Source organism: Schistocerca serialis, chromosome 7, assembly GCF_023864345.2.
Source record: "Schistocerca serialis cubense isolate TAMUIC-IGC-003099 chromosome 7, iqSchSeri2.2, whole genome shotgun sequence".
Classification (NCBI taxonomy): Eukaryota; Metazoa; Arthropoda; class Insecta; order Orthoptera; family Acrididae; genus Schistocerca; species Schistocerca serialis.
In genome coordinates, this window is record NC_064644.1 from 240,169,116 (window position 1) to 240,185,534 (window position 16,419).

The following is a 16,419-nucleotide window of genomic DNA, read 5'->3' on the forward strand; positions in this document are numbered from 1 at the left end:
AGTTAGTGTTTGTTATCAATTCTGTGTATTTGATGGGGAACAGCACTCTAGTTCGGTTGTTGAGGATTCGAGTCTGGCATCTGTAACAACAATGCATACTAAAGTAACCTCTTCCCCTTCAAGTATTGTTAGCGAAACTGGTATGAGTAAGGTTTTGGAAAAGTGAGGATACTGAGTCAAAAACAAGGAGAGGGTAATACGAAACAGTGAGACACTATTGATGTGGTTAAAGAAACTAAGAAAAGTTAGGAAGGTATTAAGGAAAGTAATAACTCAAGAAGAAAATACTAAATGGCTTAGGGAATATGTCAAGGCAAGTACAAAAAACTTCTGAGATAAATTTTGCCTCAGTGTGAGTGTGTGAGGATATCAGACCTGAGATACATGGCATAAAGATCAGGCCTGAAAATACAGAGACTGGAAAATGAAAAACTTACATCAAGAAAGAAAATGATAGAACCAGCTTTCACTGAGGTTGTTAGGGATACACAGTGAAAAGGTAAAGGTCAAATAATGACGAAGCTGAACAGTATGTTGCTAGTCGCTGAGGTCATCCAAAGTAAATTACTTGGGACGCCAGTCTGAATCCTTTAAAGTGCAGTAGGAAACTCAGTCACTTGAAAGTAAAGAGCTGTTTTATGTAGTTACTGAGGCCAACTGTCCGGTAACTGTGATAGAAATTCTAATGCAACTCAGTCCGTTCCTTTCACTGATATACACGACTTTCAGTCGCTACAGCGTTTCAAGGAAGGGAACCAGACTGTTAATCAGCACAATAGAGACATCAATAAATTATATGCTTATCTTTTACGAACTAAGGGTAAATTGTAGCAGGGAGGTAATGCTAGAGCACTTGGTGTTTGTTCTCTCAGGCACATGGAAATTAGATATACTTGTGGCATGTAGAGGGGGTTCGGTTGTTTGGAGGGAGAGACCAAACAGCGAAGTCATCAGTCTCAAGTCGGTCTTGCCCTTTCAAAGGAACCATCCCAGCATTTTCCTGGAGCGATTTAGTGAAACCACGGAAGATCAAAATCAGGAAGGCAGGACGCGGGATTGGACAGTCGTCCTCCTGAAAGCGAGTCCAGTGTGCTAACCAGTACGCTACGTCGCTCGGTGTGGCATGTAGACGAGCCTGTTCATGGTTGCAAATTGTTTTGGAGAAAATACAGTCAGCCTCTGGGACGAGAGAGATTTTGTGTACACATGGGAATAATAGTTACGGTTACAAGTACTGTCTTACTGTTTGAAAGTTAAAGTTTTTTGTAATCTTGGAAATTAAATACATCCCATGAATTGGTCTGGATAGTTTGATTATTCTTTCCATCGACGTGGACAACTGGTCATGAATTACGGTTAATGTGTAGATACATTGAAGGCTTGTCAATGCAATGCGTATGGTGATTTCACTCCTTACTATGGGCCTACTAATTGCAGCCGACACAAGATAGTGTAACACATAGCTTTGTGATGCTTCAAACATTGAGCAGTCAGACTTTAAGAGCCCTGATCATTATTTTAAAAACATGGTGTGTGAGAACTAAATTGCCATATGGTTGAAAAGGACCACTTCTTGAGCTACTTTGCGAGGGAACTCAGACACCCACATGATCCGGAGACCAAATCCTGAAAGGCCCACAATCAACGCTCCTACATGTCCATCACAGTGTTTAAATTTTAGTTTGGTGGCATGTCGAACAACGTCAGAGCTTACTGCCTCCGTCTTGATGTATGCACCACTTTCTGTAATGGAAAAATGTATTCCAGACACGTCCTGAGGGTTCAAACGCAGATCCTCTCGAATGAACTGTTTTATTTCAAAGTTACTTCGTCGTCGATGTTGGGTCTGAAACGTTACTTTGATCGTCGCACAGTGGTAAGAACGTCATTAGTGGACTCTGAATACCAAATCAAATACCGCGACGCGGAAATAAACAATTCCGTGAGCAGAGCACTGGCCGGCTTACAGAGCATTTCAACATGCTACCACAGCATGGAGCCGATTGTTCCAGACCAAGGGTGAAAGACGAGTAGACGCCTGAAAATGCGTGGCCTGGTCACATCAGTCGCTTTATAGCCTGTGTATGTGTAACATGTTTGATTAATAATTAAAACGTCCTCTGTCCCGGGTTCAAATCCTGCCGTTGCTTAAATTTTGATTAACAATCAGCATTGGTTGCCGCAGACTACCGGCACAAGAAGTCTCCCTCATTCTGCCAACGGCCTTTTCTAAGAGGGTGGAGGAGCGGACAGAGTTTCAAATCAGTTTCTTGTTCTTGAGGTGGGAAACTGTCTCTAAAGGCAGAAGAATAAGGAATGATCAACGGCATGAGGATCCAGAAGGCAACGGAAATCACTGCATTAAAGATACATAGCGTAGCACATGTGTCCAGCAACTGAAAAAAGTGTCACGATGATCACTCCATTCACAAAAGATTCCAGAAGAGTGCCCCATTCCCTATTCGGATCTCCGGGAGAGGATTGCCAAGGGAGAGGTGACCAGTAGAAAAAAAATTGAATAATAAACGAAAAGAAAATGTTCTACGAGTAAGTTGTGGAACTTGAGAAGCTTGAATGTGGTGGGACGGCTAGAAAATCAGAAAAGGTAAATGCGAAGGAGTCAGTGAGTATGGGGTAATATCAACAGCCACAGAAAATTGTAGAAGGGGAGTTGTATTCGTTGTGATAGAAAGATAAGGGCAAAGAGTGTATTACAGTGAACAGTACAGTGATAGGGTAGTTCTTGTCAGAATCTACAGCTAACCAGCACCGAATATGATAGTTCAAGTATACATGCTGAAGTAACAGGAGTCGATTAAGAAGAGATAGAGGATCGAGTATTAGAATCACACTTTAACAGAGCTTTGGAGAACTTAAGATCAATTAAGGCAGAATGGACAGATAACATTCCATCAGAATTTCTAAAATCATTGGGAAAAGTGGCAAAAAAATGACTTTTCACGATGGTGTGTAGAATGTATGAGCCTGGCGACAGACCATCTGACTTTCGGAAGAATATCATCCACGCAATTCCGAAGACGGTAAGTGCTGACATGTGCGAGAATAATCGCACTATCGGCTTAACAGCTCAAGCACCCAAGTTTCTGACCGGAATAATATACAGAAGAATGGAAAAGAAAGTTGAGGTGATGCTAGATGACGATCAGTTTGGCTTTAGGAAAGGCAGCAGAGAGGCAGTTCTGACGTTGAGGTTGAAAATGGAAGTAAGACAGAAGAAAAAATCAAGACACGTTCATAGGATTTGTTGACCTGGAAGAAGCGTTCGATAATGTAAAATGATACAGATGTTTGAAGTTCTGAGAAAAATAGACGTAAGCTGTAGGGAGAGACGGTTAATATACAATATGTACAAAAGCCAATAGTGAGTTATAGGAATGGTCGACCAATAAAGAAGCGCTCGGATCGTAAACGGTGTCTAGACAGGGGTATAGTCTTTACTCCCTTCCGTTCATCGAATAAGCAATGATGGAAATAAAGGTACAGCAGTGGAATCAAAATTCAGGGTGAAAGGATATCTGTGACACGATTCGCTGATCACATTGTTATCTTGAGTGAAAGTGAAGAGGGGTTACGTGATTGTTGAATGGAGTGAACAATGTAATGAGTACAGAATATGGACTCAGAGTAAAAGGAAGAAATATTAAATTAAAGGGGAGTAGGAGAAATGAGAACACTGACGGATGGAGCAAGAAGGACTTCAAAAGCAGACTAGCGCTGGGAAAATATACATTCCTGGCCAAAAGTAGTCTACTGGTCGCAAGCACAGGCCTTAATTTGAGGAAGAAATTTCTAAGAATCTACGTGTGGAGCACATCATTGTATGGTAGTGAAACGTGGACTATGGAAAAACCAGAACACAAGAGAATCAAAGCATTTGAGACGTGGTGCTACAGATGAATGTTGGAAATTAGGTGGACTGATGAGGTAAGGAATGATACGATTCTGCACAGAATCGGAGAGGAAAGAATTATGTGGAGAACACTGACGAGGATGGAGGACAGGATGGTAGGACATTTGTTAAAATATCAGGAAATGACTTCCATGATACTAGAAGGAGTTGTAGAGGGCAAAAACTGTAGCCTAAGACCATTGAAATACATCCAGCAAATACATGAGCACTTGTATTTCAAGTGCTACACTGACACGAAGAGATTGGCACAGCAAAGGAATTCGTGGTAGGCAGCATAATACCAGCCAGTAGACTGATGACCCAAAAGAAAAAGGTGGGAGACAGGTCCCACGATACCGTGGATCCTGATGTTAACAAGGGATTCTGAAATCTGGTGATGGCTCCCTAATGGCTTGGGCTCTGTGTACATGGAATGGAGTGGGTTCTCTGGTCCAACTGAACGTCTCATTGACTGGAAATTGCGTTGTTCGTTGCTGCAAGATCTTCTCATGAAAATTCTATCCCCAACTTTCTCTTCACTATGTGAAAATTTTCTATTGGCATCCACCTACATAGGGAGGAGTGGTCATCATATTACAGTAACAGCAATCAGAGCTCACACAGACATATTTACGTGATCGTTCTTCCCGCAAGATTGAAACGATAGAGAAACAGATTGAAGGTGATGCGACCAACAGCCTGCCAAACATATAATTGTGAATTACAGTGTAATCATGCGAATGTAAAGGTTGATGTTTCGCTGCTTGGAGACCATTTGCAGCCATTCATAGACTTCATGTTCACAAACAGCGATGGAATTTTTATGGGTGACAATGCGCCATGCCGGCCGGCTGCGGCGGTCTCGCGGCTCTAGGCGCGCAGTCTGGAACCACGCGACCGCTACGGTCGCAGGTTCGAATCCTGCCTCGGGCATGGATGTGTGTGATGTCCTTAGGTTAGTTAGGTTTAAGTAGTTCTAAGTTCAAAGGGACTGATGACCACAGCTGTTAAGTCCCATTGTGCTCAGAGCCATCTGAACCATTTTTTTTGCGCCATGTCACCGGGCCATAACTGTTTGCGATTGATTTGAATAAAATTCTGGACTCCAGATCACCTGAATTGAATCCCATCCAATGTTTATGGGACGTAATCAAGAGGCCAGTTCCTGAAAAAAATACTGCAACGACAGCACTTCCGCAGTTACGGACAGCTATAGAGTCAGCACGGCTCAAAATTTCAGCAGGAGACTGTCCATGTCACATCGTGATGCCTCCAGTCAAAAGGAGGTTTCATCTGAATTTTGTCCTTCAGTGTAATATTTTTCGACTTTGATGATGGTACGTATTTTCAGCATTGAATCACTAAGTTTGAAACTGAGTATCGGTTGCAGTTCGTAGACATCTGTCCTGGATTATTTCTACCTTCTTGAACTTAGTGTCTGTTGCTGAAGTCCAGATTTCGGAGTCATAATTGATTGTGAGTAGTAGATGTGGGGCGGCGGTGATGTGGGTGGACTTCTGTGGCCTGTTGTGGGGCTGTGAACCACTGAGGGCTACGGTGGGATAAGGCCTCTCTGTTGTTTCTAGGTCCCGGGTTCAATACGCAATACACTCTCGAACTGAAGATCAATCCATGGCCTCACATTCGTCAACAGCATAGTAGACTAGCCCATTTCAGGTGCAGAGGGGTGAGATAGATGCCTGTGGTTGCTTGCTTCATTTAATGACCTGTCAAATTTTTTTCTGATTTTGTTCGTCCTCTTCGTGCGTCTGATCACATAGTTGGTTTCCACGTCACTGAAGTTTGCGCCTAATATGTCGACTTTATCTGTACATACATCTCCGGTCTTCCGGATCCTGAAGGATCTACTACTGACAGCGGTAATGCCTCTTCCCTACAACTAGTTCTTATATATGTTGTAGTAGAAACGGGCTGCATAGTGGACGATGGTGGATGTTCCTAAGTTGTTGCTTTCGGTAATGGAACTGGTGAGAGTTTGAACGGCTTGATCTATGTTGCCACGAGTTGTGAGTTCTGTCGGTGGTGGGATTTTGCTGGATACGAGAATGTTGAAGCTTTCCCAGTTATTACGGGAACACCAAGACGATAGGCAGCCTCTTGCAGGGAGGAATCACCAGCAGCAATCAACCTATATAAGACGCGTTCCTGGTAGTTGTATTTAAAATCTGAATGCCTTAACGAGATATTACGAACTATTGTTTCCAAAAAAATACCACAAACGGTTATCTAGATGAGCATACTTGTACTCTATTGTTCACGAAGGATACATACAAAGCATCGCTAAAAAGTCTGACTCTTGTACTTCACTTATTCCTCGACAAGCTCAATACAGTTCGATCAAACTGCAGGCTAAATAAAGTTGAAAAAACCGTTCAGTTTATTATGCATCAAGATAATAATGAAAATTGGAGGAAATTCTACAGCTTTGCGTTGCTCAAGCACACGGAAGTATCAACACAAACCAGGTGCTAGGTATTAACATTTCAATACTATTAATAGATCACCAAGAGTGCAACATCAACACACCTGTATGCGAGCGATCTCTGCCAAAAAATCTGTGACGACGAATGACTACGAACCAGAATGCATTACTGAAGTCACAACTGATGGATGTCCATGAGTCTATGAACACCGTTCCAGTTCAAGGCACCAACTGCGCTGAAACCTCGACTTCATTCGGTTCACACGGCATACCGAACCGGCAGGTCAGAATCAGCTTTCAACATGACATCTACATCTACATCTACATCTACATTTATACTCCGCAAGCCACCCAACGGTGTGTGGCGGAGGGCACTTTACGTGCCACTGTCATTACCTCCTTTTCTGTTCCAGTCGCGTACGGTTCACGGGAGGAACGACTGTCTGAAAGCCTCCGTGCGCGCTCGAATCTCTCTAATTTTACATTCGTGATCTCCTCGGGAGCTACAAGTAGGGGGAAGCAATATATTCGGTACCTCATCCAGAAACGCACCCTCTCGAAACCTGGCGAGCAAGCTACACCGCGATGCAGAGCACCCCTCTTGCAGAGTTTGCCACTTGAGTTTGCTAAACATCTCCGTAACGCTATCACGGTTACCAAATAAGCCTGTGACGAAACGCGCCGCTCTTCTTTGGATCTTCTCTATCTCCTCCATCAACCCGATCTGGTACGGATCCCACACTGATGAGCAATACTCAAGTATAGGTCGAACGAGTGTTTTGTAAGCCACCTCCTTTATTGATGGATCATGGCAATCGACATCACGGTCTGTCTGATGGGAAACCACTGGCAGTGATCAGAGGGTCAGAGTACTCTTAGGCTGGTGTGTGACCCCAAAACACACGCACCGCGATCACGGCCTAACCTGTAGAAGACCATAGGACGAGAAGCGTCTTCCGAACCAACAGGCAGGCAACCCGCCACACGCCAGCACTCGGCGTTGCCGGCTTGCGCTCGGGGACCATGCAACAATTTACGGCAGCTGTGAGTCTGCCTCTGGATTCAGCAGATTCCGCTGTGGCTTATGAAGCCACCAGCAGGCGCGGAAGACACAGCCACAGGATGTATTCTGAGACATAAAAGAAGTAATATTTATGCTTGTTTTTTTGCGTTTGATGACGCCACACATGTTCCTCTGCCTCCATACTGATTAACCAGCAGGGGTATCCAGCACGGGAGTGGATGACCCCCACCTTTTTGTACAAAGTATCTCAGTAAGTCAAATCACTGTAGTACGTTGCAGCCCAGCGCTATGGATAAATGGGTTCAGTTAAGCTGCGCCCTGTTGTCCCAAATCCACAGACAAGGACAGGTGCGAGTTACAAGTGCTTAATATCGCTCTAACAGGGGTGTTCCATTTGAAGAATGACTCGCATCATTGCTTCCTGCGTCTCCTGCATTCAGAGTTGTTCGTTATATTTTTGTCGATTGTGAGGAATGACATCTGAGAGAACGATTCAATATGTGAACAAGTTGCGAGGAATCGTCGGGAAAGGTAATCAGATAAAATGGAAAGCAGGTGATAGAAACAGAAAGAAATGAAAAAAGGATGGACAGCTTACAGAGTGACAGACATACCGATTCCGTGTTGAGCAGGAAGGACACAACTGGTGTGGAGCCGCGAGGGAAGCTACGCCGATTACAACCAATAGTGCTTTAATCTCATCTTGAACGCAGGATTGTTTTGGATAAGGAGAATGTTAGAGAGTAATTTGTTCCATGTTCAGGTGAAATGGAGAGTGGTTCGCAGAAAAATTCAGTGCAAGGGTCTAGGCAAGATGATGGATGTGTGCAACGTGGTATTACAGTCACTGAGTGGTCATAGGTATTTCATATGTGAGGAAATTGTACTGAGGACGCCAGTGATACGGGGGACGCCAGTGACTAAGGAACCAATGAAGTATGCAGAGCGTGTGAAAAATCACGTCGCCTATTTTATCGCACCGAATCTAAGTCAGTACAGCACGGACTTACGTGATAAAACAACAAAAGAAGTGTTTCACACATATCTACTGCAGGCATTCGTAGCTTGCTCGAGTCGTCTAGAGTTTTCACTGCTTGTACGGTCATGTACTACATCAGGCTTTGAATGATTTGGCGTAGCTGAAGGCTAGACCATTTTAGTTTAAATTATTATAGATAAATAAAATAATATAAAAGAATATTTTCATTCTATGTAGGTAGGGGGTGGATTTCCTGTAAGAAGAAACAGTTTATTTGATCCAGTTTAAGTGCTCATGCAAGATTACTCCGAGGTCTTTCATTCGTTCCAGAAATGGCAACTGGGTACCTTTAAGAAGTGAAGAAGGTATAAAAGGTAGTTGTCAATGGTAAAAGAAGCTTTTCTGAAAAATAGAAATTTTTTAACAATGAATAAGGTTTAATGTGCTTTCTGTAAGTATTTGTCTGGAGTGTGGCCATGTACTGAGGCATAGCATATGAAAAGGTATTTTATTTTTCATTACTTTTACGAAGAATCCATCATCTTGCAAATCACTCTTACGTCACAAAATGTACGTGTAATATCATGGACTCTTTTTTCTATTTTTTTACAAAGAAGATAACAGGAAGCTAAGACTGTGTCTTCTTGCTACGCGCTTCTGTCTCAGATCTCGATGTTTTAGAGAAGGTATATGTTGTTAGCTCTGCGTCATACCTGATTTGTCGAATAATAATCATCGTATCCATAAGTACTGATGTCTGTAGTTACTGTAGAAATCTTTGTCATTACCATATTATTTTTACTTCAGGATCTCATATGTTTCAGACAGATCTATCGACTCCTCGACGCTTCGAGTTGTTTAAGCATTGTATTTTCAACAAGCTGAACTTGCAAATCTGTATTTACGACGTCGGAATTAATATTTCTTACCACTTTATAGGTGGAAGTTTGTGTAGCACTTTTACGGTCTACGAGCTTTCAAATAATGATGATGTTCAGTAGCCACCAGGACCTGTATACAAAAAGATAATGGAGTGCGTAGCTTAGGTATTGAATGACGATGATGTAGTACAATGGAAAATTAATTATGTCTCGTGGTGTAGGTCATATTATTAACCACATTATATCATAGTACGTGTATCGTGTCTTTCCCGAGACAAACCTTCATTCTTTGTTGCTGTCATCTTAGACTGGTTCAACGCAGTTCTCCAGGCTACCTTTCCTTATGAAATACTCTTTGTGGTGTCAACGCCAGACACCACACTTTCTAGGTGGTAGCCTTTAAATCGGCCGCGGTCCGTTAGTATACGTCGGATCCGCGTGTCGCCACTATCAGTGATTGCAGACCGAGCGCCGCCACACGGCAGGTCTAGAGAGACTTCCTAGCACTCGCCCCAGTTGTACAACCGACTTTGCTAGCGATGGTCCACTGACAAAATGCGCTCTCATTTGCCGAGACGATAGTTAGCATAGCCTTCAGCTACGTCATTTGCTACGACCTAGCAAGGCGCCATTACCAGTTACTATTGATACTGAATCATGTACAGTCAAGAGCGACGTTGGCCATTAATGGATTAAAGTTAAGTATTCCACCAGCTACGTCCGTTTTTCTAAATTCTAATTTCTTTGTCCTGTTCCAGACCTCACGCCAGCCTGCGTTAGCTAAAACGCGTGCCTTTCGGTTTCCTCTAGCAACACGGGACTGGCTCTCCTGCTAACCTACAACACCCTTCATCTTCTAATAAGTAATGCTAGTTACATCCTTCTGAATCTGTTGATCCCTCTACCGTCGATCTCCCTTCCACGTACCTCCTGTACTAAGTTGATGAGCCGTTGATGTCTCAGAACGAGTCTTGTCAACTGATTCCTTCTTCTAGTCAGATTGTGCCACAAATTTATCTTCTCCCCAATTCTGTTCAGTATCTCCTCAGAAGTACACGATCTACACATCTAATATTTTGTAGTATGACATTTTAAAAGCTTCTATTCTCTTCTTACCTAAACTGTTTATCTCCGCGTTTCACTTCCATACATGGCTACACTTCACAAAAATGTTTCAAGGTTAGACTTCCGAACACTGAAATCTATAATCGATGTCAACAAATTTCTTTTCTTCAGAAACGCTTTTCTTCTCATTGTCAGTCAACATTTTTTATCCTCTTTGTTTCTACCATCACCCTTTATTTTACTGTCTAAACAGCAAAACTCATCACCTACTGTAGGTGTTTCAATCGAAATATAGTTCCCTGAGCACCACCTGACTTTGTTCGACTACATTCCATTTTCTCGTTTTGTTTTTCTTGATGCTCATCTTATATCCGTCTTTCATAGCCTTGACCATTCTTTTCACCTCCTCTTCCAAATCCTTTGCTATCTGACAGCTTTACAATATCACCGGCAAACCTCAAAATTTTTATTTCTTCTTCCTGAACTTTGATTCCTTCTTCAAGTTTTTCTCTGATTTCGTTTGTACTTTCCCAATGTATAGATTTAATCATATTTGAGATAGGCTACAGCAATGTCTCGCTGCTCTTCGACTCTTATAACTACCAAATGGCTTCTGAACAAGTTTCAAATAGCCTTTCTCTCCCTGTACTTTATTCCAGCTACCTTCAGAATTACAGAGACAGTATTCCAGTCAACACTGTCAAAAGCTTTGTCTGCAGATGCTATTAACGTACGTTTACTTACCGTAACCTATTTTCTAAGAGAAGTCGTAGAGTCTGTATTGCCTCGTATGTTCCTGCATTTATCCGGATTCAAAACTGATCTTTCCTGAGGGCGCCTTCTACCAGTTTTCCCATTCTTTTGTAATACATTCGTGTCAATATTTTGCAGCCATGACTCATTAAACTTATACTTGGGTAACGTTCACACCTGACAGCATCAGTTTTCTTTCCAATTGGAATGATTATACTCTTCTTGAAGTCTGAGGCTATTTCGCCTGTCTCATACTTCTTGCGCATTAGAGAGAGGAGTTTTGTCATGGCTGGCTATCCCTAGGCTGTCAGTCATTAGGTATGATGGAATGTCGTCTACTACAGGACCCTTGCAGCGCCATAGATCTTGTAGTACTATGTCAAATTTTTCGGGCTGTATCTTGAAATTTTATCCTTGCATTGCATATTTCTTTCAAAATATAAATGTATCTCACAGTTTTATCTGCTAGAAAGAAAAGATACGTTACAGTTTGAGAGCGAAATATGGACGATATATAGTTTAGACAAGAATTTGTAGAGAGTTTTCAGTTATGGTGCAACAGCAGAATGGTGTAGATTAGATTGGCAGATAATGTAACTAATAAGGAGGTACTGCGAAGAACTGGGGAGGCAAGAGACTAGTAGCAAAACTTCACTGCAAGAAGAAATTAGTTCATAGGACACATCCTGAGATATTAAGGGGTCACAAGTTCAGTACTAGATTGAATGAGGGAGGGAAAAATCGCAGAGCCCAAGATATGAGTACAGTTAGCAGATTCAGAAGTATGTAGATTGCAGCTGAATATTAAGAGGACTATGCAAGATGTAGTAGCTTCGAGTCTTCCATCAAACCAATCTTCGAACTGCAGACTATGACAACAACAAGTATTGGAGAAAATAGTTTACGAAAATGCCTGCTGATTAACTTCCGGTGTGATGTGGGGATCCCTGTCCCTTTTCAATATATAGAATAAGACCTTGCTTTGAGAGTTCGTGAAACTGAAACAAAATACTTTATATAGCAACAACAGTGTACTTCATGCTAGCTCTTAAATGTATATCGTCAGCATGTCAGGGGTAGTTGCAGGAGTGAAGCACAGATGAAATACCACTGATATTCACGGAGAAAAACAATGGACCAAAGATTTAACTCTGAGGGACTCCTAAGAGAACATTTTTTCATAATAGTTTTTCCCGCGATTAGTTGTATTCTCTTTCTTGAAGTACTTGTCGAGCAACGGTATGGCAATGTTTGAGAAACTCATCTTTCTCATTTTGATAGGATGACATCGAGATCTACAGTATCAAAGGCACTGCTGAAATCAAGCAGTGATAAAATAGTCCCTTCAAGTCAGTCCATGACAAGTATGATGCCGTCAGTCACTTTGCTTAATGAAATTGCTGTGTTATGGTGTTTGTGGATCTTTGATTACATCTACATCGACATACATACTTCGCAATCCACCATACGCTGCGTTGTGGATGGTACCTCGTACCACAACTAGCATCTTCTCTCCCTGTTCCACTTCCAAAATAGATCGAGGGAAAAATGACTGCCTATATGCCTCTGTACGAGCCCTAATCTCTCTTATCTTATGTTTGCGGTCTTTCCGCGGCAGTAAAATTGTACTGCAGTCAGCCTCAAATGCTGGTTTACTAAATTTCCTCAGTAGCGATTCACGAAAAGAACGCCTCCTTTCCTCCAAAGACTCCCACCCGAGTTCCTGAAGCATTTCCGTAACACTCGCGTGATGACCAAACCTTCCAGTAACAAATCTTGCAGCCCGCCTCTGAATTTCTTCTATGTCCTCCCTCAATCCGACCGGATAGGGATCCCAAACGCTCGAGCAGTACTCAAGAATATTTCGTATTATTTTATAAGTGGCCTCCTTTACAGATGAACCACATCTTCCCAAAATTCTACCAACGAACCGAACACGACTATCCGCCTTCCACACAACTGCCATTACATGCTTGCCCCATTTCACATCGCTCTGCAATGTTACGCCCAAATATTTGGTCGACGTGACTGTGTCAAGCGCTACACTACTAATGGAGTATTCAAACATTACGGGATTCTTTTTTCTATTCATCTGCATTAATTTATATTTATCTATATTTAGAGTTTGCTCTCATTCCTTAAACCAATCGCAAATCCTGTCCAATTCACCTTGTATCCTCCTACAGCCAATCAACGACGACACCTTCCCGTACACCCCAGCATCATCAGCAAACAGCCGCACATTGCTATCTACCCTACCCAAAAGATAATTTGTGTAGATAGAAAACAACAGCGGTCCTACCACATCTCCCTGAGGCACTCCAGAAACAGTGTTTGCGCCTGTAAATATTTCAGACGAGGCACTCCTCATTCAAAACGCGTGAGTTTCCAAAGGCAACTATGATAATTCGGTTGAAGACAGCAAGAAAGCCTCCACGTAACTATAGCTAGCGACAACAGGGTAGGCAATGCTAGCCCGCAAGCTGGCTCGCATTCCTCGAGTGCACGGCTGTGCGGTGGACCGCAGGCCGTCCTTCTGCGCTGCGGCTTCCAGAGGTGGTCTGGGAGCGCCTCTGGTTGCGATAGTTTGCGCGCCCAGAACGGCGCTAATTAGCTACTGCCACCCACAATGCGCCCAGCGCCGGCTGTCCGTTAGCGTTCCTCACACTAATTACCGCATCAATAGGTCCGCGGCGCGCCGCAAGGAGCGTCTCGAGCAGCAAAGACGTGTCCAGATCAACTGACTGCCTAATCTATCCCCATCTAGAGGCACTGAACTGAGTTTACGTTATGTCCTAGTGAACGTCAACTACTGACAGATCTATTTTGTTCGGTAGACACTGCACAGTGTTCACACGATATTCCGAGTCCCGAGAGGGTGCAGTAGCGGAAAGATAAACGAGGTTTTTCTGATTTATTATGAAGTAGTGGGAGACCTTTAGATTTTCGCTGTTGACCCAAGGCTTACCACTCGATCTGCAACTTGATTAAATGTTACGTTACGTGCATCTATAGATTAGAAAAAAACAGGGAAGAACGGAACTGAGTATCACACGGGTTGCTAGTTCCTAGTTAAATTTCAGAGTGGTTGGCTTTTCCTTGCAGTCTAAACTGAAATCGCAGTATCATCACCCTATTCTGTGTAGGATGTATAAAGTTTTCAGTTTCTGGCGACAGTTTCCTGGATTTTATTGGGGATTTACTCTTTGTTAGTGTATTTACTCTTTCGTTCATTCAATTAACTGTTGCACCCAAAATATTTTCTTTTATTTTGTAACAGTTGCACAATATTATTCTATATCAACGCTGGAGCTACGTTCTAAATCTGTTTTTTCCAACTCTATCTTTTCGTCTGAAATGTCTGTTCGGGGTTGGCTCCCACAAAAATTTCGGATATGTTTGTCACATGTGACACCTACTCTGGCACAGTTTTTTTAGTAGCGTTTTTTTCACTTGTCTGGGGCAAAGATGTTAAGAAACTACGCTTGCAACAGGGAGGAAGGTAAAACGGACGTATTATCAAATCGTAAAACTGCATTTGATTATCGTATCAGTTATCAAACAATAGGAACATAAATAAAATTCTCCACGTTAGTACTGACAAAGAAACTACTGTTCCACCTTCACCCGACATTGGTTGCTTTCCTAATACAGATTGTTTTCTCTGTGTTGAGGACGACAAGAAATTAAAGCAGTATGTTCACCAGGAAGGCGAAATTTACTACCGACCAGTGCCAAAGAAAAGGGAGAAAATCAAAACTTTGTTTTGTGATACGTGAGTGACAAATTCCATAACATGTATTAAATCGTCGTAGTGTAGTGGGTGAGCCAGAGATGAATAGTTTTCTGTATTCTGGATGAGACACGCAACTCTTTCATTACGAAACCAGAGAAGAGCAGCTTAGCACGAACTTCAAGCTACAACCAAACAAATGTGGTAGGTCCCTTCAGTAATTTGACTACAGTCCTCGGGAGACAAATTTCAACATCACACAATTTGGAACATGGACAAAGTGGGCGTTATTTGAATGCAAGTGAGAGACAGTATTGCTACGAACAGTGAACCCAAGGAAAAATGTATCCAAAGTATACGTAAAAGAGGTGGGCTTACCAGTTATGTGCCCCGAGGTGAAACAACATTTATTACATATGAGACTTGAGGTAGTTAGCTCGAAAGTGACTATGCTAATGGGAGATAATTTCTAAGATATTTACTTAAATTACTATTTTTATGTCTAAATTAAACCATCTCTTATATATAACTTACATTTGGCATAGAAGAATTAGTCCGTTGGGTTGCATTTTAAAACGGGCTACCATCTGATTAGAAATGTTTCAAATGGCTCTGAGCTCTATGGGACTTAACTTCTGAGGTCATCAGTCCCCTAGAACTTAAAACTACTTAAACCTAACTAACCTAAGGACATCACACACATCCATGCCCGAGGCAGGATTCGAACCTGCGACCGTAGTGATCGCGCGGTTCCAGACTGTAGCGCCTAGAACCGCTCGGCCACTCCGGCTGGCTATCTGATTAGAATAAGGAATGATAAGTAACAATATGCTCGGAACAAAAAGTGTCGATGAAATGGCTGTAGTCTTTCGCCCATACTGTTCGATTTGTACGTGGAAGAAACAGTGACGGACATTATGACCACTGCCTACCGCAACGTTCGATGCCGGCTGGTGGCGTTGCGAGCACACGACGCAATAACAGAAGCATCTAAGAGGAGTAAGAGGAGCACACACGGTTGGGAGGGGGCGGGGGGGGGGGGGGGGAGAGAGAAGGAGATTCACTCTACCGAAGATATGCGCTGCCAATGGGGAAATTCATTAAGTGACTTTGAAAACAGGCGAGATTACTGTTACACTGAGCCTGTCAAGGAGTGTCTCGAAAACGGTGAAGCCGGTCGAATGGGCGCGTGCTACTTTCGTGAGAATATACGAAAAGAGGTGGAACGACAGTGAAACTACTACCAGGCACAGAATGGTCGGACGTCCGCGACTCTTCACAGGACGTGGGATTCGGAGGTTTGTCTTCTCTGTAAAGTAGGATCGATGCTGATCTGTGGCATCTCAGCAGAAGGAGCACAGTGCTGGTGCACGCAAAAATATTTCGGATCACACGGTTCATTGTACATCGTTGATCATGGACATTCGCAGCAGACCAACTCTACGTGTTCACTTATTGACCCAATGACATCGTCAATTACGTATGCAGTGGGCATGGACCATCGGGATTCGACCTTTGGTCAATGGAAACGTATCTGCTCTTCGGGTGAATCATAATACTGCCCGTCATTTACGCGAATTCCATGACCTGGGAATATACATCTAATGCCACATACCTCCACAAACCTACCA